The sequence below is a fragment of the Lissotriton vulgaris genome, chromosome 2_1, assembly GCF_964263255.1.
Source record: "Lissotriton vulgaris chromosome 2_1, aLisVul1.2, whole genome shotgun sequence".
Lineage (NCBI taxonomy): Eukaryota > Metazoa > Chordata > Amphibia > Caudata > Salamandridae > Lissotriton > Lissotriton vulgaris.
This window is the reverse complement of record NC_141687.1, coordinates 450,294,914-450,322,388: the sequence shown is the minus strand read 5'-3', so window position 1 is coordinate 450,322,388 and position 27,475 is coordinate 450,294,914. Positions and strand designations below refer to the sequence as shown.

At 45.4% G+C, this 27,475-nt stretch overlaps 1 protein-coding gene across 4 annotated transcripts in view; it reads right to left on the bottom strand.

Annotated features, from left to right (window-relative positions):
* GULP1 (GULP PTB domain containing engulfment adaptor 1) overlaps nucleotides 1-27,475 on the bottom strand; it is a 2,138,858-nt gene that overhangs the window by 1,932,234 nt on the left and 179,149 nt on the right. For all 4 annotated transcript variants that reach the window (XM_086955346.1, XM_086955349.1, XM_086955345.1 and 1 more), the window contains exon 2: nucleotides 9,335-9,420. The gene's annotated coding sequence lies outside the window, so the exon portion shown is untranslated. The remainder of the gene's footprint in view (nucleotides 1-9,334; nucleotides 9,421-27,475) is intronic.

Sequence of the window (27,475 nt, the reverse complement as noted above, 5' to 3'; positions counted from 1 at the left end):
CAGCATTAGCAGTAGATGGGATCTGATAAAGCTAGAATATGCCCTGTGGTCACACTAAAAGTGCATTAGATTCTAATTCAAAGACAAAACTAAAAGTAATTCTAAACTGAAAACAAAATCACTGGCACTGAACGTAACTACCTGGTTTGTGGATGTGCTCCTTGTGAAAGGTCAAAATACAATAACCCAAAGTGAAGATAACCAGTGGCTTAAGTAGGCAGATCCACTGTCCCATCCTGTATGCTGTAGTGAGCAGAAGCAAATGTTAACGACACAACAGACCAATTAATGAAGAGAGGTGGCTTAAGGCCCCTTTAAGTAAGTATATTTTACACAGACTTTTAGCTAAATTAAAAGATATTAGCTAATGCCAGACCTAATGAGTAGTTGGACATTGTGGGGTGGTTAGTCAAAGCACATATAAATGTTGCCCAAGACCAGCGTGTGCCAGCAGCAGCACCCATATTGAATAGATAGGTCAGCAGAAAACTAGAAAATGTTGTGGTGATATCAGAAAAGCTACACGGAGAGCTAATTTGGGGACATTGCATATTGTAGGCAGCATATCTCTCAATGGAATTATAAAAAAAAGGTTTGATATCATATTTCCCACCTCTTCTTTTGATGGTGTGGTATTATAATTTTAAAACCCAGCCAAAATTTCTTAGAATAGACATATAGTCAGGCAATATTCAGGACTTAAATATACATAACAAGACAAATGTAGAAGTAATAATAAAGACAAGAATGATAATTCACCTCTCCACAGACAAGTAGGCATTACACATTTAGAATTGGGCTTATGCCGGCACCGCACTCTAAAAAAGAAGAGGCTATCCCTCCTGTTGTGAAAAACATTGATAGCTACGGCACTCTACACATGGTGGGAGGGGGACATGCAGCTCTTACTGTCAGATGCGCTGCTTCAGCAAATTCTAAATAAGGCTGTAAGGGCCGTATTTATCAAGCAGAAAAAATGCATTTTGGTATGCATCATTTCCAAATTGTGATTCTGTAACATGTTACTGAATTATAGTTTGGAATTGCGAATAAATAGCGATTCAGTATTAGAAAGGGGCATGTTTAGGGCGCCCTTTCCTAATACCAAATCGCAGAGGCATATAAGAATGGTTAGTGACTGAAATGCGGTTGCTAAACATTTGCATTTTACCGCCTACATCAAGTAAGTAGTAACCCATTCACTAACAGGAGAGGGTCCCCAAGGGACCGCTTCCCCTTTGTGAATGTTTATAAAAACGCTTTTTTAAGAGCAGCCAGTGGTCCCATGTACCACCACCTACACTTAACAAGCATTGACATAGCCAATAGGCCTAGCCTTTGGGACCCTTAAAGTGTCTAGCTAGAGGTATTAGCCTTGGCAATGTTTTTAAGGTATGTTGTAGTGTAGTGTGGCCAGTGTGCTTCGTACTGCAAACTTGGAGTCTAAGTTCTGCTTAGAGCAGTGACGTGGGTGCAGTGGCAAGGTGTGGAATGTATTGGTGTGTTATATGGTGTGTGTTGGTGGGATGCATGTGGGTAGTGTGTGTTGCTGGGGTGCATGTGGGTGGTATATGCATCTTTAAAAAAACAAAGTCACCAATTGTAATTATGATTAATAATGCTAGTCTGGGCTCGACCTAAAAACACAAAAGAATACTCATGCACTCCGAATCCTCTGCGGTGACCTTGAATTTGTATTTCTAGCAATCCCCTTCATGGTCTCACCCCTCTTTATGCCTGCCAGTCAAACCCTCACCTTCACACCTCCAACTCACCTTTGCTTTGTGCTCAGGCGGTGCCTTACACATCAGCATGGAGCACACCTTTAATGAATGTTCGGGAGTGTGATTCCCATGAATATCTAGCTCAGGTTTAAACACTGCAAAAACGAACCAAAGCACAATTTCAGTTACTGTCTGGTGTTTTAAGAAGATGTGTGGGTGACTGTGATCGTTACCACTCTGAAATCTGAGCAAAGTCCTTGGGGCCAAACCCTGAGTATTCCAAGACATGCCAACTCTTTGCAGGCAGAACTGCGTGCTGAAATTCCGTACCCTTATCCTTATGTTATAAAAGGATATATTAGGTACTGCAGCTTAATCCGCATATATGATAACAGTAAACAAATATAAGGCTGATGCTTCAGGGGCTTCTCAGGTACGTCATAAATGGTTAATCAGAAATTGCAAATGCATTCTGACCAAGTGAATGCCTACTGGTTCTCTTGCAAGTGTGGTGCCAGCAGCAGCTCAGTCTGGGCATCAAGGGTAGAGGATGATCCTTACCGGCTATAGTGGCAGACTTTGAAGCTGGGGAACCAGTTTCGAGTCTCGGCAGGTAAGCTCAAGCATCCTGTGATTCTGGGCCAATAACTTCATCTCCCCGTGCCTAAAATGAATGTGTCCATCTGTAATGCACCTGGTGCTCATGTAAAGTGTTCTGATACCTTCGGGTCGAGTTTGTACTTTATAAAATTGCAGCAAAAAAAACTTAATGGAGCTGGCAGGCTCGCTAATCACTGTTGTGAAAGATGGGAAGAGAGTTCACGTTACATATCAGTATAAGTCCATAAACGAGCTGTCCATCGCCATGTGCGCGCCAGAAGAGGATATGCTGTACACCGCGCTCCCTTTTATTTAAACCACAACATTAGTACAAAGGCACAGTAGGTTAGTTTTGAAGGAGGGGCCACTGTGTTCAGGAAACTTGTGCACTCTGCCACAGTTGTGCTTCTTCTGAAATTTAAATACCTCTCGTCAGGCCCACAATATATAACATTTGACGAAAACCGGAAGCCATGTACGTCTGGCTAATCTTAACCCTTAAATCCTATCCTAAACTAGTCAACCATTTCTAGAGAATCATTTTCAATCCCCTTCCTGTGGCACTCCGTCATGTAGTAATGTCCCAAAGGCAGGGCTTTAAGTGGGATGAAAAAACTGGGGGGTCTTTCAAAGGGGCGTGGCCAATGTAATTGAGGACGTGGCTTAAAAACAGTACGTTAAAAATCTGTGTTTAACAGTGTGCAGCCCGACTTGTATTTTGCTGTTTCAGTTGTTGCATCCAGGTATTTGATTCAACAAGTAGCATCATACCTACAAGTCAGGACTATTGGCTTTGTCAATGGTTGTTAGTTGCATAAGATAAATAACAGCAACTATGGCTTCTATATAATTGCAAAAGCTTCCACTTGAAGCACTCGTGACATCAAAACAATGTTGCTGCTCCTGAGTTTCAAAAAGAGGAGGGAAATCCAGAAAGAAAATGGATCTTTAAAGGATTTCCCTTCCCCCTACAACGCTCACCTGGCATGACGTCATGCCGTAACATTCCACTTGTGAGTAGTGTGAGCAGGGTACATCGATGTGCCTGCTGTCGAGAAACGGATCTCTATCGGGCTCTGTTTTGTGCCCTGGCCTTTTTTTCCGGACTGCAGTGACAGCAGACTGCTGTCACTGCAGTTCGGAAAAAAACTGACTACCTGTGAGCAGCCCACAAAACAGAGCCCGATAGAGACCCGCTTCCAGGAACCTTTAAAAAAACTGCTGGTGCTCAGACCCGGCGAGACCCGGCCCACTTAAAGCCCTGCCCAAAGGACACACATCCCCATTGCTATCAACTGTAATGCATGTGTATTACCTGCTCGCTTCTTCCTGCAGCCGGAGATGGCGTTCCTCCATCTTCCCCTGCAGCTGGGCCCATCTGAGTTAAGGTTTCACTGGCAACATTGGTGTTAGTGCGTTCAAGTTACCTTCACCAGCTGAGAGGGCTTAATTACATCATCAGCCCCTCCCTCTGCCTGCCAGTGACGGCTACCACCTCACTCCCTCCCGCTACGGCTAAGCCATCCACAGTCTTACCTTCCTCCCAAAATCTGAGCGTCCCTTCAGAAATAACAAAGAGTCCGAGGCCCATGATCATCAGCTGTGCCCGAAAGTTGATCTGCGACAATGTAAGCTGTATTTTCTTAAGGAGTTACATCTCGTGTCCCAATGGGCAGAAAGCCATTGAGGGCCTTTATTTCTTCGGCATGTTATTTTGCTGATTTAATCTCTGAAATTGTGGGCTAACTAGGTTATTTACAGCGTCGTGCACTGCAAAACATACAGGGACAGAAAGGAAGCAAAGTCCGTCCATCCACAGGACAAAAGGTATTGGGGCAACGAATGGAGCGATTTTAACACAACCCATGAGCTCTGAAAATACACTTACTAGAAAGGTGCTGAAGACAAACAACAGGAGAGGTGGGAGCAATGGCAACTCGACAGCAGGTAGCGCTCGCAAATAGGAACATATCGAGACGAGAGCAGACGCAGGCCATCATGTGGCGGCGGGGGCCATTCCATGCATATTAAAGAGTTCTCGAACAAATGATAAAAGAATTCAAGTGTAAAGGCACTTGTAAATGGTTGGTAGGAGTTGGTACGAGTCGCATCAGACAGTTCCGGTAATACACAATTCAGAGTCACCATCACAGTTCATCCCTGGAATTAAGGTACAATGTCTGGTGTGCATTGATGGGAGTCACACCAGACAATTCTGGTCACATACAATTAAGAGTTGCAAATTTGGCACCTCCCTGGGAATGAAGCACAACGTCTTGTGTACATTGAGAGTTGCACCTGACAATTCCGGTCACACACATCGAAGAGTTGTCAATTCCGTATTTTCCCTGGAAATGAGGTGCAAGGTCTGGTGTGCATTAAGGGGAGTCACACCAGACAATTCTTGTCGCACACAATCAAGTGTTGCAAATTCAGCATCTTCCTGGAAATGAGGCACAACGTCTTGTGCATGTTAAATTGAGTTGCACCTGACAATTCCGGTGACACACAAAGAAGAGTTGCCATTTCCGTACCTCCCTAGAAAAGAGGTATAATGTCTGGTGCACGTTGAATGAACTTGCACAAGACAGTTCGGGTCACACACAACAAAGAGTTGCAAACTCCATACCTCCTTGATAATGAGTCACAACATCTGGTGCACATTGATCATAGTCATACCAAACAACTGTTGTCACATACACAGGCACAAGTTCAGCAGTGGGTAGAATGAGGCACTACTATGGGTGCACCCTCACCTCCGATGGTCGCAACCTGTGAATCGGACAACACATGAAATGAGCATGCAGTTAGTGTGTCGCACGAGAGAGATGCGGCATGATCAACAAAGTGGGCCATGCGGGATCCAGACACCGGTGAATCCGCTCACCGCCAAGAAGATGTGTATGCATGTTGAGGCCCCACGATGCAGGTGCCACACTCCTACTTTTCGGGCTCTGCACAAGGCAATCTGGTCTCCAGGCACAATACTTAGTTCCACACTCACACCACATTAACAATTGGGATCAAGCAGACAATGTGGGCATTTATAGGGCACCGCTCTCCTGGTGTCACAGGTAGATGGTGTGGGACCTACGCGGGAGACCTCCAGAAGAAAACAGGGGGCAAGCCAAAAAGCCCTTGGAGGGCAAACCTTAGAGTGCCACACAGCAGCAGGTAGTCAGCCTAGGCCAGCCACTATTCAAGAAGGGTGCACTGTCCCTTTCAATGGCAATAACCCTCCTTGTGCAAAACAGATTTTTCTGGCAGTGTGCATCTTGCAGTTGCTGGAACTGCTATCCCCCGTTCCCACAAGTGTTCTCAACCCTGATGAAGTATGGAACCAGCAGTAATACTGTAGTGTGCCTTTGAAGTTGGGGGTGGTTCAGAGGGTTTCCCTTTGAACCACAGAGGTCTCTCCTATATTTCAGTCCTGTCTGCAATAAGGCAGGGGATTGCAGATCTCAATATTTAGTGGGGCCATGATCTGGCTCCCAGAGGTCAAGTGTCAAAGCCTCTTCCCCCAATCGATCCAGCCAGGTGCTCAAATGGCAGAAGTCTGAAATTCCAGTTGCATTGCCCAATGTTGATACATGTCTCTGGTGAATGCACAGATGTGCTCCCCAGGCCTCAGGCGTAGGCTAGAGGCAAACTAAAAAGCACAAAAAGAGCTTTAGAGCAGAGAAATTCCCACTTTCTAGAAGTGGCATTTCTAAGCTTTAATGACAAATCCCTCTTTACCACATGAAAGGGTTTGTAATTGTGTATCCAATTATAGTAAATATTATAAGGCTGGTCCACTGTAAGCCACTATTGCAGCTTGAAGTAATCTCAGCCATTCCCCCATCTAAGCCTATGGGAAGAGCAAACGTCATAGGTAGTGAAAACACACATGGCTACCCTTAAGACTTACCCCAAGGGGGCCCTGGTGTTAGTGAATGATCCCCACAGGATGCTAAGAAAGGCCAACATGAGCATAAGTGCAAATGCGCACAAACAGGCCTGAAATGGCAGTCTTGACACATGTTTAAAAATATCATAGGTGTAAGTGTGAACACACAGACCTGCAATGGTAGAGTTGAGATTTTTACAAGCATCAGGAAAGCATCACTTCCTAAAATGTTTAGGCAGGGCGCACATACTTTCACATTGCATTTACAATGGGAAAGTATCCAGAGGACTAAGGCCACTAAAAGAGAATCACCAAAACTCCTGAGGAAAAAGCAGAAAGTTTAGGGAAACACTTCCAAAAGCATGTCAGGTCTAACAGCAACTATAAGGTCGAAAAACTAGCACACTGTTTGCGGAATCTCAGGCCATCGCAATCATAAATATGTTGTAGGTACTAATTTGTTAGGATCCCAATGTTGTTACTGAACCAATAATTAAAATGATGCTCATTTGAAACATATACAAGAAAATGGTAACTTTGGGACCCAGTGCCACTGCACCAGCTGCACTATTGATCACTATGCCATTGAAACTAATCCCCATCAAACTTTGTCTGTGAATTAAAAGAATGAGGTTCATCACCTTCCAGAACACATTTATGGTATTGCAGCTGCTTTAAAACGATTTACAGACCATGCCATTGCAATTGCTCACATTGCTTCTCGTCCCTTTAATTGTACTGTAATGTGATGCACTGAAACTTCACATATAAACACACTGAAACATTATAATGTCACATTAAGCACACTCAAAACCTGTAAATGTCATATATAAGCAAACAAATCTTGCCAGCTCTGGTTCTCTAGCAATGAAAACCTTTCCCATCCTTCAAATGCTTATTTCCATTGATTCTAATGTGATCACCTTTCACAAGTACTTAATCTCACCTTCTTTACAAGACACCGAAGGTGGCCAGTTATGCAGAAAGAAGCTGTTAAAGTATTTCGGTCATACTTCTCAACCTTTAGTCGCAGCCGTGAAACTATCTCTCAGGGCGGGACGGTTAGCTCAATTAATTAAATGCTTTTCCGACTCAGCTTTTTATCCTCATACAGGATGGTGATTTGAACACTGTAAAATTGATAATAGTAATAGTCTGTCACCTCAACCATCATTCTAAAGAAGTGTGCAACAAAAACATGCTGCTGTTGCATGCATCTGATTGAGAGAAATAATCTGTTCTTTTCAGCTAATCAACTTCTTTGCAAATAAAACAAGGTACCTTCACATGCATGTGGTTCAAAGTTGCTACCTTTAAGTACTTTTACTTATGGGTACAGTAGCCCAAGTGTATGTGGAGCAGGTGTGCAAGCCTGAGGTGCTGCTGCTAAATAGTAGTTGCTTTTTCAAAAAGCCCGAGTGAAGCTGCCATGTTGAAAGGTAACTCACTGCCTATGCCATGCACTGTGCTCGGCCATAACCAGATCCTGGCAGTCCTGCTGGCAAGGTTACACATCTCTCCTGACTGACTCCAGCAGTTAAAACAAGGAATGAAGTTGGAAGGGCTGGTGGCATGCGTTTGTAAAGTGCAGGGCAGAGTCTGGTATAGCAACTCGCGTGCTGGACCCAAGCAACATGACCCACCACTCACTAGCTGACCTTGTATCAATCACTGCATGGAGAAGCAGCTGGAATGTGTAGTAATTTGAAAAATACAGCAAGAGGGTCAAGCCTTGCTGTGTTTTTCAAAAAGTGTATTTTCCTTTATATTTTTCCTAGCAGAAATTCATGAGCTGCCTGAAGTGTGCCTGTGATCTACTGGTAGCTATCTGGTGGAGACATCTTATATAGTGGCACATTGTCAGAATGATTGATAATTGATCTAATTTCAGATTTAATTTTGGCCCAAGATAATGGATTATTACTACAAGTATAGAAAGGTGTAAGGAGAATGGTAGACCAGAATGGTAGACAGAAAAATTAGCAATGGAAAGTTATGCAAGAGGACAATGGAAAGAAAAGGTCTGTTCTTGAGAGCAGATCTTTGATGACATTTATGTTTTTTTCTGATATAACATATTTAAAAATACCCTTTATGAGGCTCAGTGATGGGTTCTGAATGGGTGAACGTTATACTAATGAGTTAAAAATTAAATTCAAATTATGAGCAGAGGAAATAGGAGAAATGCATAAGCAAGCACTGGAACAAAAGTGGTGATTGGGTTGAAACGATAGTGGTCAAAATTATGTTTTGCAGGTTGGAATGGTTTAATTGACAGGGTTTCTGATTTTCACATACAACTAATAGACCACGACTGGAAGTAATAATTTTTTTTGTGTGGAAACTAGAAAATACTGAATTTTGCTGCATTTATATCATTTTGGTGGCCTTTATTGAAAAAAAGGAGTATAAGTGCAGCCCCATCTACAAGCACTCTTAGATGTTCCGGCTATGCCATACTCAGCCCATGGTAACCAACCAACTATGTATGGTCTTGTGTCCATCCCCAAGGTCTCTAGAATTTCAAAGACCAACTTCCAACTCCTTGTCCATGTCACTTTGGAATTATAGCTCCCTTTGTGGCGATTCATATGTTATCTAAATTGTGCTGTGCTGCATTTAAGTTGCAAGATACTTAGATGTATTTATTCTTTCTGCGGAAGATTCAAAATGCACCAGAAGATAACATGCAAGGCAACTACTTGACATAACACAAAGAACAATTAACTAATATATCTCTCACACAAACCCTGCAGGAGCACAGCAGTACTTATTTCAAAACAACATGACCCACATGCCTGAAAGTAACTGAGGATTACCAGTCCCCACAGTGGTTTCCAAATAAATAGAATTAGCCCAATAGACAAAAAATTTGCTGTGAATAAATATGACTCAGTCTTGTGGTAATCCTGACTTACTTCTGAATTCCAGAAGAATTTCTGACTTTCTCACGAAATACAGGAGTAAATCAAGATCATTGAGATTAGGTCACAACAAACGCTTTCTGAATAAGCCCCAACATCCGGTAGGAGAAGTAACCTATTAAACATTAGTCGAACTCATTCCCAGCATTACATACACAACCAAAAGGTCTCCTGTGGGTTATGACGTTCATCACTACCTCAGATGATTTTCCATCCATACAGAAGCAAAGTTTGCTGTTCCAAAGCCAACAGTATGCATATAAATTTCTCTGACGTCTTCTCCCTAAAACAAAGGAGAGAAGGAAAAGGCCCAGATTATACATTTATCTGTCTATTCATTTCTTGGTAAATTGAGACTAAGAACGGGATAATATAACATAATCAATCATGTAATAACAGAGCAAAGAATATCCCACATAATATACCTCATTCGTTAAGTAAAAAACTCCCTTTCCAGGAGATAATTTTCATTTGACTGAAGAGTAGAGCAACATGATGGTGCATTTCTCTGTTGCATTCAAATAATAATGAGCTACACACATATTTCCAGCCATGCATATCCATTACATGAGATGGGGGGCGCCTTGCTCAGAATAAAAGTTTGAATGCTACAAAACAAGTAGGAAAAGGAGGCGAGCGAAATAGTGAAAGTGCATGTCAAACCAAATTCAAAGATTGGGTAGAAGGAATTGATGAGAAGGAAGGAACATGTTTAAATAAGAATGAATAAGGGAAGAAAGAGTGTTAGAAATGGAGGTCTCTAGTTGGCAGTGGCTGGCCACAGTCCAAGTAGGGACCCTTCTTCCTAAGTCAGAGTAAGGGGCTACACCCTTTGATAACCCCTGCTCACCCCTGTGGTAACGTAGCACGAGCAGCTAGGCTTATCACAGAGGCAGTGTGTAAAGCATTCATGATCATACACAGTAACACAGTGAAGGACTCTACAAAGGGACACCACACAAGTAGTTATAAAAAATAAGTATCTTTAAATATAGACTTAACACATGACCAATAACGGTATAAAGCCACAATACTGAAAAATGGGCGTACTCTTGAAAAGCTGTAAAAAAAGTTCAAAGTGTTCAAATAGGGGTTCAGTTCAAAGCAAGGGTCCCTGCGACCCTTTTATTTACCTGGACTTTGTAGCAAAATGTCGCAAACGAGCTGTAGCGATGATTTTCCTCACGCTAGGCCGGCGATGCGTTGAATCCTTGCCACTAGGGAGGATGATGCGCCGGTCTGCGGGTGCGTGCAGGACAAAGCAACAGACTTTTTCCCGCTAGGCCAACGATGCAGTGAATCCTTGCCGCAAAGGAGGATGATGCGCTGAGCCTGTTGCATGTGCGATCCTGCTGCAATGAAAAAAAAATGGTGCCCCGCGAGGGAGCGACGATCCGGGTGCAATGCGAGGAAAATGGTGGACGCGCGGCGTCCGCTTTGCGATGTCGTGATGCGATGATCCGGGGTTAGCAAGCCTTCGGTAAGCCCGCAAAAGTGCGTTGATCTCTGGGGTTAGCGAGCACTTTGTGGAACGCAAGCGTGCAATGCGATGATCTTTGGTTTGCCAGCGCTCGGCGGCAGCAGCGCGATGATTTTTCTTATGCTCTTCAGCTGCGGCCACTCGCAAACGGGCGTTAGCGACAAATCCAGCACTCTCTTCTCTGTAGTAGAACTAGAGGCACTGGAACTCCAGGGGCCTCCCCTGGTGATAGAAATCCTCGCTGGGAGGAATCAGGAGGCCGGCTATCTTCTAGCCCTTGGGTGATTGTGATTGCTTAGCAAAATAAGTCTCTCAAAAGTCCTTTTCCTTCTTCTTCCAAGTCAAAGGGGAACAACTGCAGGCCAATCCAAGAAACAGCACACAAGGACAGTCCTCTCCTGCAGATTCCTTCATTAACATGGACAGAGGTTCTCCTTGACATCTAGAAGCAATACCAAAATCAGGGGTTTGGGCACAGATATTTATACCCCAAAAGTCTTTGTTCTCAAAAGTCTCTGGTCACTGAACCCAGCCAGAACCCGTTCTGCTCAGGCCTGGAGCACTTTATTTACCAGGCTGCATCCTTCCTTTCAGAAAGACGGGGTCTGCCATCAGACGCACAGTAGGAGGTGGAGCCAGCATTCACCTTGCCAGGCACAGCCCTTTTCAGGTCAAGGAGCTACCCCTCCCCAGTACTCAATGCAGATCTCTCTATTCAACCCAGGTATGACTCAGCCTGCCTTGCCCCTCTAAACCCAGACAGCCAATACACATACCTCAGAAAACACTGGAAGGCTTAGGCAAGAAAATACCTACTTCCTAAAAGTGATATTTTCAAACACAGATTTTTAAAACCAACTTTGCTAAAATATGTATTTTATTATTCTGAGCTCAGGCATACTAAACTCGAATTTCTACCATGTTCCCTGGGACAGTTAGGACTATAAGATGTAATAGCCAGACTGCCCATTCTAACCTATGGAGAACAGGCAGCCTTGCAGCAGTAAAAAACAAAATGGAGGGTAATTCACTACCAGGACATGCTACACATATCAAGCCATGTCCTGCCTTACACATACAATGCACCTACTATAGGGGCGACTGACATGATGCTAAGGGAAGGTTCAGGGTCTGGGAAGTGTGGGCACTTCACAGCCAAGATGGCAGTTCAGGACTGCATACAGACACTGCAGTGGCAGGTCTGAGGTACCATTTACAAGCTGCTTCTGTAGATGGCGCAAACCAGCGCTGCAGGCCCACCATCAGCATTTGGGTTGCCAGCCCTGGGCACACACAGGCCACACTACTAGGGACTAACAGGTAAACCAAATAAGCCAATCAGGGATATACAAATTCACAGTCATATTTACACAGGGAGCATTTGCGCTGTGGCACTGAATGGCAGTGACACAGCGCCCAAAGCATCTAATACCAGCAAAAACAGAGGAGACAACAGCGAAAAATGGAAGGGAGACCCACGCCAAATGGTGCCAGGTCTAAGAAAGAGATATGAGCAAAATACTGTCTAAGCACTCACTGGAAAGAAACATACCTGTGAATTGTTATGGCGTAAAAATATGAAACACTGAAACTATCAGATTTTTTCAAAAACTGGAAAAAATAAAACAGAATTCACAATAAATAGAAATTGAAAAAATTAAACCATAATAATGGAAAAGAGTCATCCATCCATGGTTAAATCTCCTAAGGAAGACAGAATATTGTGGATGAAATAAGTCAGTAAAGGGTGGGTGTCATTACATATTATTTTGAGCATGCCGTCAAGGTGAAAACTACAGTATCATAGAAGCAGTGAGCGGACGGTCTCTTGTGAACAGTGCTCAAAAAAGCTCGCTTAAACCTTTATGATTTAGTAGCAAGGACGGGTATCCAAGATTTTATTTAAATTATATGTATAAATCACGTCTAAGTACAGTACGATACATTTATCACCGTTTCAAATTAGTATACAAGTACAGCCACTGCTGCATGTTCCACAACACTCACACTATATATTATTTCCAAAGCTCTTATGATAGTAAGCTTCTAATGTTCATGAAGTAGTGAACAGATACACAGTGCAGTAAAGCTGAAATAAAAAGGATTACAAACAGCTAAGGTATTTAACAACATTACAGGTAAACCAAAGATAGTCATATAATTTCCAAAGTGGGTTACCTTGTATCACTTTGGTCACTGATTACGGTTTGTGAAAACATATTTAAATTTTTTCCTCAGCCCTATGAAGGGAAATGCTAACAATTGTATGTGTAATTATAAAAGGATCAGTTATTAATCAAACAGAAATGCTGTCTTCTATTTGTTTAAACATTTCCAGGGCATTGTATTGATCACAACATTTGCTGCCCTCAGCAAACCCCAAAGATTTAATGTTCTATGTTGTACATTGCACTTATTCTAGGAACATAACCTTGTTTTACAATCAGGCAGGGAAGCAGGATTATTTGAGAATAATGGTGTTAGTATACAGCATATGAATTAATTCTGCACTTCAAGCCTGTCCTGCGCATTGCTGAGGGAAGATCCTGCTCGCTGCGCATTGGGTAGAATTCCACTGAGAATAAATAGTTTATTTCTTATAGTCATCTACATTGACATGCATGAGAGAAGCTGTATCTATGCTAGGTCAATTGCAAAACGTTATATATGTGCATCTCCAATCAACACGTTTCTAGGGAGAACCCTAGTCAGTTGAACTGACAATTGTCTTGTGACTTTGTTTTGCTGCATACTATTTTGATTTCAGCACGAAACTTTAAGCATCCCGAGGTGTTGGGGTTTATTTTTAACAGTTTCAAAACTCTGAAGTGTTGTGCGAATTAAAGAGCACAAAGCAGTACAAACACAGAGCCAACCACAATGCTCCAGAGAATTGGGTCGCAGTGCTCCAGTGTTTGAAATGTGGCACTGTGCTGCTTCATGCAGACCCTGCACAACCCCTTCCCCCTCCTCCCAGTAGTGACAGAGCAGAGCCACTTCTAAATGCCACCCCTGTGCACCAATGTCAGTTTCTGGTCTTGTCCTTTGCTGGGCTTTCAGACACAGAGCGTGAACAGCTGTGGTGATCACCAACTTGAGACTTTTTTAGAGGTTAGAGCAACCTGCAGTAACAGTATCAGATATAACATTTCCAAAGGTGAGTTACTTGTTCTTCTGACGCAGATTCCTCACATTAGAATAGATACCAACGCAGAACCTCTCCAAGGTGGAGGTTCAGTAGTGGGCTCAGATTAGAAAGTCTTGCAGAATTAGCGAAGCATCCCTCCCAGCAGACCTGCTGTCATGGTATCCAAGCATGCACAGATGACCTGCTTCTTTATGTTCTACCTGTCATTGATCATCTGTGCCAAAGAGACCCCAAAATCCTGTGGGACCCCTGGTACGATTTTGCTGTCCATATCCTAAAGGTCATGTGTATAATGGGCCAGTAGATGGGCTGCATTTATCTCCATATCAGGATGACAGATGAAAAACAAAAGCTTGCCTGAGGCATCAATCTTTTTGGTTATCTATCAAGGGAATTCATTGGAAATAAATTAGGATACACATTATTGTTTGAAGCCTGTACATTGAGTCTTACTGGACAGGGGTGCTTTGTGAGAAAATCTGTATTACTAGGGGGATGGCCTAAGTTTCCTGGCTGCCTGCTGACAAACATGCAGGCAAGAATATGGTTTCGACCAGGTAGCCATCAACTTATCTGTCACGGATCCATTTAATGGAAGCAGGAGCTCTTATGTTTCTAGCCCAGGGCTCTCGTCTCTCTGCTCCTATGGTGGAGGTTAAGTTATTGTCCTGGAATTTCAGATCTCAGCAATCTTGCTGTAAGGGACTTACTGGCGGTAATAGGAGGGGTTGTTGGGCCCTAAGGACCCTCAATAGCCAAAGGGACTTAATCTCCCTACTAAGAGTGCAGCAGGAAGTGCACTTGCAGAGTGGTGGAGAAATGGGGCATGGCCTTATCAGATCAAAGCTATCCTGTTGTATGGGAATTACTAGAGGTAATAGGAGGGGTAGTTGGCACCCAAGGATGGCCAACTACCCCTCCTGCTACCTCCAGAAAGTCCCACACAGCAGGATTTCTGAGAAGTTGTCAGAGGCATGCCCCCTTTTTCCAACACTGTGCAAACGTGTCTCCTGGAGCAAAACTAGTTGAAGGGTAAATTCCCCTTAGTTCCAGAGGGTCCTTGGGGGCCAAGAAGTTCTCCTGGTACCTCCTGTAAATCCCTACACAGTGGAGCTGGTCAGAGGCCCGCCCCCATTCTCAACTACACTACAAACTTGACTACTACTTTACAAACCCTAGAAACTCACTGAAAAAAACAAAGGTTACTGGGACGTTATAGTTAGGAAATAGAATATAAAAAAACTTAGAAATTCGCTAAAAGAAAACAAAGGTTACAGAGACATTACTGTTAGAGTCAGGTTTTACTCATACAAAACTCAGCAGTTATGGTTAGCTGAGCCAACTATCACATGCGCCCCCATAATGCACTGCTTATGATCTCACATATTACATCACTCATGACATGGTCAGTGACATCAGTGATGATATCACTGATGACACACCTTCTCAAACCCCAATTTTACTTTTCATTCACCTACTCCAACTTCCACACTACCGTTCTCTAAACTATTGAAACATCCATACCAGTACATACACACCCATTCATTGATTCATAGGTCAACACACACGCACATGCACTTGGTCATCCATACAGCTACTCATATACCAACTCACTCACTAATACAGTGCCTGCCATATCCATGCACACACACATTCAACCACTCACCCACTGTCAGTCACCCATAGAGCTACTCACATACCTACTCACTCACCCATAAAGTCAATCACACAGCCACTTACTCACCTATACAGTTATACACACACCAAGGCACTTATTCATACAGACACTAACACATACTCACTCACCTATACAGTCACTGAAACAAGCACACACTCACTCATGCAGCCACTCTCACTATCAATCACTCACTCACAGATACAGCCACTTATATACTAAAACACTCATCTACACTGCTTTTCACATATGCTGTTGCTCATCCATATACCATTGACACATTCATTTACATACTGCCACAGTCATATGCACAATCACTCACCCATACAGCTCCTCACAGATGCACTCATGAACCAATGCAGCCTTTGGTCTTTTCAGCGAATTTTAAAGGTTTTTTGTATTCCATTTCCTAACTATGACGCCCCCAGTAACTTTTGATTTGTTCAGTACATTTTTAGAGTTTTTTAAATGCTAATTAATAAATATAACCTCCCTGAAACCTTTTTCCCAATGAATATATATATATATTCCAACACAATCGTTCGCACCTTTAAAGAACGAGGTCCAGGCCAACAGCTTAGTTCAAACAACTGGTGTTTATTCACAGTGCACTCGACGCGTTTCGTGAAAAGCTTCCCTTGCTCACGAGTCCATATATATAAGGTCGCTGGGAGACTCCTCCTGGAACGCCTCCAGGATTGGGCAAAGGAGAATAAGATCATCACAGACCTCCAGTTTGGGTTCCAAGAGGGATTGGGTACGGTGGAACAGGCTCTTAACCTCACCTTACTTATGGGGAAATACGCCTGGGCTAAAGGTGGCAATCTTTACCTGGTCTATGTGGATCTAAGTTCCGCATTCGACTGCGTAATCCACTCCAAGCTATGGGAGATCCTAAGTAAACTGGGAGTAGACCCCCCAATCCTGAAGTTTCTCCGAGAGCTTTACTCGGATGCCAAAGCCTGTGTGAGGTATGGCATCAACGGAGAGCTAACAGATTCATTTGGAATTACAAAAGGAGTTAGACAGGGGTGCGTCCTTGCTCCATTCTTATTTAACATCTATACTAATGGTTTGGAGCAAGCGATGCTGATAGGGAATAAGGACCTCCCCTGCATAAAAGCCCGCCCGATTCCAGCACTGCTTTATGCCGATGACTCGGTAATCTTAGCAAGGACACCTAATCAGCTCCAGTTGCAACTTGACAAGTATTGCCAATACATGCTCTCTCTTGGTCTCTTGGTCTTAAAGTCAACAAATCCAAGACTTTTGTCATGTATATTGGCAAGAAAGCCCAGAAATGTAAACCTATCTACATTGAGAACACCAGGTTAGATAGCGCTAGGAACTATCCGTATTTAGGAATCCTCATTGACCATCAAATGTCATGGAAACCTGCTATATCTAGCAGAAAATTGCAGCTCCAGCGCACAACATCAGCACTGACCTCATTCTCAAGGAAGCTGGGCAAGCCCGCTCCTGCAGTAATATTGCAAATCTACCAAGCCAAGTGCATGAGTGTGGCTACCTACGGAGCAGGTGTATGGGGCCACGCCCCTGTCCATGAGCTCCAAGTAGCTGAAAATGATTTTTTGAAGTACATATTAGCTCTCCCCAGAAGTGCCTCCAATGACGGTAGCCATATAGAGCTCGGTTGGGACTACCTATCTGACATTATAAGGTACCAACCGATTCTCCTTTGGCACCGTATATGGACCAAGGAGCAATGTCTCCTAACCCGGACGCTAATAACAGACTGTCTGACTCTGACCCATTGGAAAAAGATTCCTTGGCTATTGTACGTTTTTAAATTTCTGAATGACCTGAACTGCCTAGAGTTTTTTACAAACCCTATGTCACTCACTACCATATCAAGAAAGTCTTTAAAGAACTTATGTGTCTCGCATTTGAGCGATTTACGTTTGTGCTCCGAAATCGGCAAACAGTCGACTATCCAAATAACGACGATCCAATCCTCATATGGCCTGCAACCTTATCTGTCTTTTTATTTGTCTAATTATGATAGATATGTTTTAACCCGATTTAGATTTAACTCTTTTTATCGTCTTGTCTCATTTCCTATGCCCTCTGACTGGTCACGCGAATTGATCAAATGTCCCTGTGACGATTGTACTCCTCAGTCTACACTACATGTATCTTTATTTTGTACCTTTTATGAAATTCCTCGCAAACGTTGGTTGGTCCCTCTGCTTAGATCACTAAGACTGAGAAGATGCAGACCTGCTCTTCTGGCACTACAATGCCTAGACTCCCCTTTTGTTGCAAAAACAGTCGCTTATTATTTAAAAGCTTGTATTAAAATCCGCTCCCAACTTGTGGCCCCCGCACAGTAAATATCTATTTTTATACTGCTGTCATTTTGGGTATCATCATAAAGCAAACTGATTTTATGCTTAAACAGACGTTTTATTGTACATAGCAACCAACTCCTATCTGAATAACAAAATGTGGTAAATAATTGTATATGTACTGTATGATTTACATCTGTACTTTTATGATTGTAAATTCAATCGAATAAAGTTACTTTTGATTTGATTTGATATATATATGCACACACACACACACATATATATATGCCCATATATATATACAATGCCATCTAGCTCACCTCAATAAATTACTGACGAAATATGTATATAGACGAAGTCGGCCTGCTCGATAACAGACTGCGTGGCCCACACATCCTGGTGTGGTGCTCCCTCGCGGCAGGGTATACTGCATATTTATTCAAGCTCCAAAGTACGCAACGTGCAAGGAGCACTCGAACGGCAACATGCTCATGAAGAGCCTTTATAGTATACAATCCGCCGGCACAACGATGACTTTAAGCAGCTCAATTCGCCATGGATGTCTGACCCATTTCGAAGTGTCCCCACTTCTCTTCAGAGGCTTTGGCAATTGAAGGAGCATAGTACACCGCCCAAGCATGTTATCAATTAAAAGCTCTTTTCATCCTTGAAGTCAGGCCTCTGCTTTCTTCACTTCTGCTCCTGTCAATGAAGTGGGATACTCAGTTCCCATGGTGCTGAGGCCGCCCTGTCAGGGTCGGGCGCCTTTTTACAGAGTACTGTAGCAGGATGTAACTTTGGGGGTATGACCCGCTCGCCTCTGATTGGAGATATACGGGACTTGCCTTTAGAAAATGTATCAAGAGGTGAGCAAGGATATAAGAGGGGTATTTACACGCCTGTTGCTGACTTGGGAGAGATGCACTTTGGTGTTGGCTCAGGCTTGGAGAGATAAGTAGCGCCGTATGCTGCACGTTGCAAATGAACTGCCTCTGAAAAAATGCTTGTTTGCATGAAACGCGTCAGGCTGCTTGATGAATTTGGCAAGACTTTTTTCCATTGTGCTGCAGCTTTCACAATTAAACGGGATATCAAATACCTGCGTGCGGCTCTCCTAAATGGGAAACTCTGTGGTTTGTATTTTTGACGGCTGGTCCCGGTTGTGGGAGAAGCCCTGCTATAATGAAGTGGTACTGCGTTGGCGTCAGCCGACGATCAGCCGACGATCAGCGTAATGGGCAGGAGGTCGTCTGTGAAAGTGTATTGTGCAACGTTTCGAGAAAAGGACTCTTTCCATACCCATTGGGGTTTGACTGTTTATTTTTTTACATTACTTTGCAGCGTGAAAGCACTCACTGAAGTTTAATTTTCGGCACTGCATAGACCATCATGCTTAGCGAGAGCCAACGCCCACTGGGGCAGGTGGTTGGGGAGATAAGTAGCATCGTATGCTGCACATTGTAAAAGAATTGCCTCTGAAGGAATGCGTGTTTGCATGAAACGCGTCAGGCTACTTAATGAATTTGGCAACACTGCTATCCAGTGTGCTGCAGCTTTCACAAATAAACAGGATATCACCAACCTGCGTGTGGCTCTCCTAAATGCGAAACTCTGTGGTTTGGATTTTTGAAGGCTGGTCCCGGTCGTGGGAGAAGCCCTGCTACAATGAAGTGGTACTGCATTGGAGTCATCAAACGATAAGCGTTATGGGCAGGAGGTCATTGGTGAAAGTGTATTGTGCAACGCATTGAGAAAAGGACTCTTTCCATACCCACTGGGGTTTGACTGTTTATTCTTTAACACTATTTTGCAGCGTGAAAGCACTCACTGAAGTTTAATTTTCGGCACTACATAGACCATAAGGCTTAGCGTGAGCCAAAGCCCACTGGGGCAGGTGGTTGGAGAGATAAGTTGCGCCGTATGCTGCATGTTGCAAATGAACTGCCTCTGAAGAAATGCCTGTTTGCATGAAACGCGTCAGGCTGCCTGATGAAGTTGGCAAGACTTCTATCCAGTGTGCTGCAGCTTTCACAATTTCGTGGCATATCACCTACCTGCGTGTGGCTCTCCTAAATGGGAAACTCTGTGGTTTGGATTTTTGAAGGCTGGTCCCGGTCGTGGTAGAAGCCCTGCTACAATGAAGTGGTACTGCGTTGGAGTCATCCGACGTTAAACGTAATGGGCAGGAGGTCGTTGGTAAAAGTGTATTGTGCAAGAAATTCTTGTTTGCATGAAATGCGTCAGGCTGCTTAATACATTTGATAAGACTTCTATCCAGCCCTGCTACAATGAAGTGGTACCGCATTGGTGTCATCCGACGATCAGCAGGAGCTTGTTTGTGAAAGTGTCTTGTGCAATACATTGAGAAAAGGACTCTTTCCAGACCCACTGGGGTTTGACTGTTTATTTTTTCTTTGCAGCGTGAAAGCACTCACTGAATTTAATTTTCGGCAGTAGTGCTGTTTGCTGCACATTGCAAATTAACTGCCTCTGAAGAAATGCTTGCTTGCATGAAATGCGTCAGGCTGCTTAATGAATTTGTCAAGACGTCTATCCAGTGTGCTGGAACTTTCACAATTAAACGGGATATCACCTACTTGCGTGTGGCTCTCCTATATGGGAAACTCTGTGGTTTGGATTTTTGAAGGCTGGTCCCGGTCGTGGGAGAAGCCCTGCTAATATGAAGTGGTACAGTATTGGCGTCATCCGACGATAAGTGTAATGGGCAGGAGGACGTTTGTGAAAGTGTATTGTGCAACGCATTGAGAAAAGGACTCTTTCCATTCTGCTGTTGACTGTTGTTCCCTCCTGAGGCGGAAAGCCGGGAGGTGGGCTGCTGTGTGTATACTGCTGAATACTAGCGTGTGTGCCTCTACCTCGCCACCGATTTGAATGTGGCAAATTTTAAAATGTATTCTTACTTCCGACATCACTCACCATCACTTTGCTGACCCTTTGGCAGTTTTAATCCCCTTTCCCGCACTTTGGGTGGTCCCAGCCGATCTAGGTGCTGAGTACCGGGACCCGGGCGGTGAAATCCGGTAGCGGCCATCTTGGGTGGGAGGCGGCAGCACCTTTAGCGCTCTAGTCCTCCCTACTTAAGGAGACAGGCATGCCTCCGCGCAGCGGACGCGCCGCATCAGCGCCGGGGTCACGCCAGAGTCCAGCCCATCTGCGCCCGTCAGCGCCAAGGAAGAGCCAGGGGCCTTGGAGGCCGATACCACTAACATCCTTGACTCAGTAAGTCTTACTAACTCCCTATGTGCACTTCTAGCACTTAGGCCATCCTGGCAGCCCTGTCATCACAGGTTCTCACCCGAGAGACTGCAGGATGCATTAAAATGCCACCCTGCCCGTACTTTTAGGAAATCTGATCGCGAAGGAAAACAATTCCTCCTCTCCTACTAGAGAAACAGGTTTTCTAATCAAAGCCCGATCCCTAGTCAAAAACAACATCGCTTTTAGAGATTTCATTTCGGAGAGGAAGCCCTCGTGGGCCTTTGTTACTGAAACCTGGGCCTCATAATTCTCCAGACCCAAACTTTTCAATGCTATTCCCGAGGGCTATGCCCTTGCGAGAATGGACAGAGAAGGGCGCAGGGGGGGGGGAGGTTGGCATTCTACACAAAGGCTCCATGATATGCCGATTCGAGTGCCTCCCTTCCCCTCAGGATTCCTTCCAGAGTTGGAAGTCCCATCCACTCCGCTGGCCACACTTTGGATGGGGTATTTACCAACGACCTTAGGCTGAAAATAGGCCCCCCCCCCTCTATCCTGGTCGGACCATATGCCTGTCCCACTTGAGTTCACTTTGCGTCCTTTCGCCGTGCCCATTAAGGACACTAACAATTGAGTTTTGAAAAGGAACTATAGGGGCCTGAATAACGAGGCCCTCGGCCCTATTATCGCCAATTTTAAGTTCCCTTCAATAATGGACACCGATGCGGCTGCACTCGATCTTGCCAACACTATTTCGAATGCCATGAACATCTTAGCCCCGGCTAAACCATACTATTCTGCAAGGAAACGTTTAACATTACTTTGCAGTGTGACAGCACTAACTGAAGTTTAATTTTCGGCACTACATATACCATCAGGCTTAGCATGAGCCAACTCCCACTGGGGCAGGTGGTTGGAGAGATAAGTAGCACCGTATGCTGCATGTTGCAAATGAACTGCCTCTGAAGAAATGATTGATTGCATGAAACGCGTCAGGCTGCTTAATGAATTTGGCAAGACTTCTATCCAGTGTGTGATTCAGATAAGGGGGTGGTGATGGACAGAGTATCTGAATTAAACAGAACACTCATACCCAGTCAACAGATCAGGGCTTGATCCATCACCGTTTTTTAGCTCACTGCACCATCCCAGCTCAGAACCTGGCTATATGCAAATTAGTCTGTCCCTGGCCCAGTGCATCATGGGAACAGGGCAGACCAAACTACCAAGCCAATTCTTATACTGGGAAGGAAATAAGCTTCCGGGGACCGGTTTCTGGCATTACAGCGGTCTTTGGCCTGGCTGTATGTATTGGCATTTATATAGCGCACTACTTACCCGTAGGGTCCCAAGGCGCTTCGACCGCTGCGAAACCCTTCCTGGCTTCCCTGAGAGATGGTCCCTTAATGGGTATCTCCAGGGTGAGACCAGGCATCCCCGGCGGTCTGGTGGGGCCGTTAGTGAAGATGAGGCAAGCTAATGCCCAGAGTTGCCGAGTGTGATCGCTGATCAGAGTGGGCACCGAGGCGAGAGAATTATCGAGTCCGCTGACCCTGGTCCAGAAACCTGCCGCGCTGGGAATCGAACCCTGGTCTCAGGCCGTCCTCTGCTCTCAGGTCTCAGGTGGAATGCTGATGGTGCAATGAGCAAGGGACTCACATCTGAGTATACCCTTCCACGCTTATGGTGGACAAAACGATTCAGAAAAGGGGGTGGTGATGGACAGAGTATCTGAATTAAACAGAACACTCATACCCAGTCAACAGATCAGGGCTTGATCCATCACCGTTTTTTAGCTCACTGCACCATCCCAGCTCAGAACCTGTCTATATGCAAATTAGTCTGTCCCTGGCCCAGTGCATCATGGGAACAGGGCAGACCAAACTACCAAGCCAATTCTTATACTGGGAAGGAAACAAGCTTCCGGGGACCGGTTTCTGGCATTACAGCCGTCTTCGGCCCGGCTTGCTTGAATCCTGATGGTGCAATGAGCAAGGGACTCACATCTGAGTATACCCTTCCACGCTTATGGTGGACAAAACGATTCAGAAAAGGGGGTGGTGATGGACAGAGTATCTGAATTAAACAGAACACTCATACCCAGTGAACAGATCAGGGCTTGATCCATCACCGTTTTTTAGCTCACTGCACCATCCCAGCTCAGAACCTATATATAACAGTGTCTCAGACGATGTTTGCGATTCCTAACGGGGTCGCATTTGCATGCCTCATGAATATTTATGAGGCAGGCACAATTTGAGACCCATTAAGAATGGCTAGCACTCCTAGGGATGTTGGCCTGCTGGGATCAGCACACCACCAGGTCTGGGACTGCTTTTAAATAAAGTAGTCTTTTTTTTTAAATGCAGCCAGTTTTCTTTAAATGAAAACGGGATGCATTTAAAGAAGAAAAAATAAACTTTTCAGTTTCATTTTTTAAAGGGCAGGCAGTGGTCCCAGGGGCCACTGTTTCCTCGCGGTGGGCCAAACAAGGGCAGAGACTCCAGTTAAAGATGCAATAAAGAAATGTTATTGTCTAAGCATGTCAGGATGACGCGTTTCGACCACAAGCTTGTGGTCTTGATCACAAAGTGGGCTAAGTTGAGAGGCATTCAATTTATAGTGACTTGCGTGACTTTACTATGTTCATAGTGAGAAGGCAAAAAACTTTACACTTCTGCAGCATGTAGTAAAACATCTTGTCATGCAGTGATAACTAGGTGTAGCAATGACTTGCAATTTTGGCAGCAGGCATAGAGAAAAGAGCCACTGCTAATGGATGCAAAGATCCAAACAGCTTATATTTTAAAGATATATACTGAGCAAAAATAGGAAAGGCAAAAGCATATTCTTGGAGATCAGAATGAACAAATGGAGAACAAAAACATCACTCAGCAAATAATCTTCATGGCTAACATTTCTCTTTCAAGAAAATTCAGAATCCAAAAACCCAAGATTAAAAAAATAATAAAAACAGGATGTTCTTACCCATGATCTTCTTGTAATAGAACTACTCCAACTACTCGCTCACACATGTCTGTTTCCAAAATAGATTTCTTTGTGGGATCAGGAGGACATAATAGTGAAGCTTTAGTAAACATCTGTTACGGCGTATTAGAAGATCTTTCAGGTTCACTGTCAATTAACAACCTATCTTCATGTTCTCTTTTTTCAGTAAATGAGTGTTGTCACAGGTTATCTCGGCAACACTTGTTAAACTATTAATGGTATATTGTGGAAACCCAAGGAAATGTCAAACTTCTTTAACATTAGAAGGTGACAGCCAATTTAAGTTAGATGGGACTTGCTTTAGATACATTGAACTGCCAGAAGCATGCAATGTAAATCCAAGCTACTCAAATTCTTCATTTTCAAAATCACACATTGCAAGGTAAAAGATTTTGATTAGGTAGTAATAATACCACAATCACATATTCATATAGTTCTGCAAGGGTTATTTTAGAATATTAGATTATCATCCAACAGAGCTAATCGACAACATGCATTACATCAGAAAATATTGCATCTATCAAGCAATGAAAAGTGTGCAAAAAAGACGTTTCTACTCATGCCTTCATAACGGTGATGTCATCTCAGATCAAATTCAGCAAAGACGTGTGCTCCATGGACTGATTCTAAAATATTCTTTATCAGAGCTAATTTGTATAGGTTCTTCATCACAGTCAGTCTCTGCAATCATTACATGGTCAGAGATCTAGATATTTCTTTGACAAAAAAAATTATAAAGATCCACAATAGGTGATGAATATGGAACAATTAAACCGATTTGTGTGTGACCCACTTGTGGGACACCCCCGCGCCGCACGGCCACCAGCTGCTGCGTGTGCCCCTTGCCTGCCCTCTGCCTCGCTGCTGCCTCGTTTGCCGGTTGCCGGCTGCCTCCGCTGCGGGGATTGTTTTTACCTTGTTTTTACCTTGTTTTGTCGCTAATTTGTGCCTGTTCTGTGTAATCTCATCTTGCCCTCGTTTTGTCGATAATTTGTGCCTGTTTTTTCTAAATCTCCATTTTGCCCGTGTTTAGGTTTTTCCTTCCTTATTGTCCGCCTACCTCGCCGCCCTCCGCCCTCCCTTCCCGCCACCGCCGCTTTTCCCCGCCCCTTTTTCTATTCTGTACCCTCCCCGCTCCCGCCTCCCAGCTGCTTCGCCCACCCGCGCACTTGGCCTTAAATGGCGACCGTGCGACGCAGGTGAGTGTGACCCACTTGTGGGACACCCCCGCGCCGCACGGCCACCAGCTGCTGCGTGTGCCCCTTGCCTGCCCTCTGCCTCGCTGCTGCCTCGTTTGCCGGTTGCCGGCTGCCTCCGCTGCGGGGATTGTTTTTACCTTGTTTTTACCTTGTTTTGTCGCTAATTTGTGCCTGTTCTGTGTAATCTCATCTTGCCCTCGTTTTGTCGATAATTTGTGCCTGTTTTCTCTAAATCTCCATTTTGCCCGTGTTTAGGTTTTTCCTTCCTTATTGTCCGCCTACCTCGCCGCCCTCCGCCCTCCCTTCCCGCCACCGCCGCTTTTCCCCGCCCCTTTTCCTATTCTGTACCCTCCCCGCTCCCGCCTCCCAGCTGCTCCGCCCACCCGCGCACTTCGCCTTAAATGGCGACCGTGCGAACGCGCAGCGGTCACGCGCAGCGGGCGCGCCGATTGTGCGCCGAAGGCGCGCCAAAGGTAAGCCCGTCTGCGCCCGTCCGCGACCGGATCGCGCCCAGTGCCAGGACCCCTGGCCCACGAAGACCCCGACTGACCCGCCTGACGTACTCCGCCGCCACCCTCACCGATCTCAACACCGGCCGACTCCCAGAATGCCATCAAGCCACTCCACGACGTACCCACGGACCTTTCAGCTGCCACGCCTGCAAGTTCACCTGCATCCGGACCAGCCTCGCACCCGCCAAGTCGAACACCAGCAGCACCCACCTCAAGTGCATCCTGCTCAACACCCGCTCCGTCCACAGACACGCCATCGAACTCTGGAACCTCCTAGACGCCACAGCCCCAGACGTTGCCTTCCTCACGGAGACCTGGATGAACGCCTCTTCAGCTCCCGACATCGCCATCGCTATCCCAGAGGGCTACAAGATCGTCCGGAGGGACCGAAACACCAACCAGATGGGAGGAGGCATCGCCATCATCCACAGGAACACCATCCGCATCACGACCAGCACCGACAACACCCTGACCAGCGCCGAACACCTGCATTTCCAGATCCACACCAACCCGAACACCACCCTCAGAGGCACCCTGATCTACCGACCCCCTGGACCACGCACGCAATTCAGCGAGGACATCGCCGACTTCGTCAGCCCGCATGCCCTCCCCTCCGCTGACTACATCCTCCTGGGAGACCTCAACTTCCATCTGGAGAACAACAACGACCGCAACACCAGCACCCTGCTCGACAACCTCGCAAACCTGGGACTCAAGCAACTGGTGTCCACCCCCACCCACCTCGCCGGACACACACTCGACGCAGTCTTCTCCTCCAGCACAGACATCGACTTCAGCCACGCCACAGAGCTTCAATGGACGGACCACAGCTGCGTCCACTTCACCTTCAAGAGAACGACGACCCACCAACACCAGCAACAGGCCGCCCGCAGAAGCTGGAACAAGATCACAGCAGACCAGCTCGCCACCTCCCTGAGCCAGCACCCTCCTGCCAGCTCAGCGAACCCCAGCCAGGCCGCCGACAACCTCACGAAGTGGATCAGCAACTGCGCGGACGAACTCGCCCCACTGAGGACCCCGCCTAGCAGACCCGGCAGCAAGAAGGCCCCATGGTTCACCGACGAACTCAAGAGCTCCAAGAAGAACTGCCGAGCCCTCGAGAAAGTCTGGAGAAGGGACCCGACAACAGGACCTCCTTCAAACTTGCCACCCGGAAACACCACCAGCTGATCCGCGCCGCCAAGAAAACAGCATTCAAGGACCGGTTGGACAACAACGCACACAACTGCAAGGAACTCTTCAACATCGTGAAAGAGCTTTCCAACCCCAGCGCAGGAAACAACGACGTCACCCCATCGCAAGACCTCTGCAACTCCCTCGCATCATACTTCCACAACAAGATCGCGGACATACACAACAGCTTCAACAACCAACCAACGCACACCATGACCGAGCAACCACCCCCCACCACCACCCTCCACGCCTGGACCCCGATCAGCACCGAAGACACCATCCGCACGATGAACTCCATCCACTCCGGATCACCGACCGACCCCTGCCCTCACCACGTCTTCAACAAGGCCGACGCTGCCATCGCACCCCACCTGCGAGACATCATCAACACATCCTTCGACACCACCATCTTCCCCGAGAGCTGGAAACACGCCAAACTCAGCGCTCTACTCAAGAAACCAACAGCGGACCCCACCGACCTCAAGAATTACCGCCCCATCTCGCTCCTCCCGTTTCCAGCCAAAGTCATCGAGAAGACCGTCAACAAGCAGATGGCCGCCTTCCTCGAGACGAACGGATCCCTCGACCCCTCA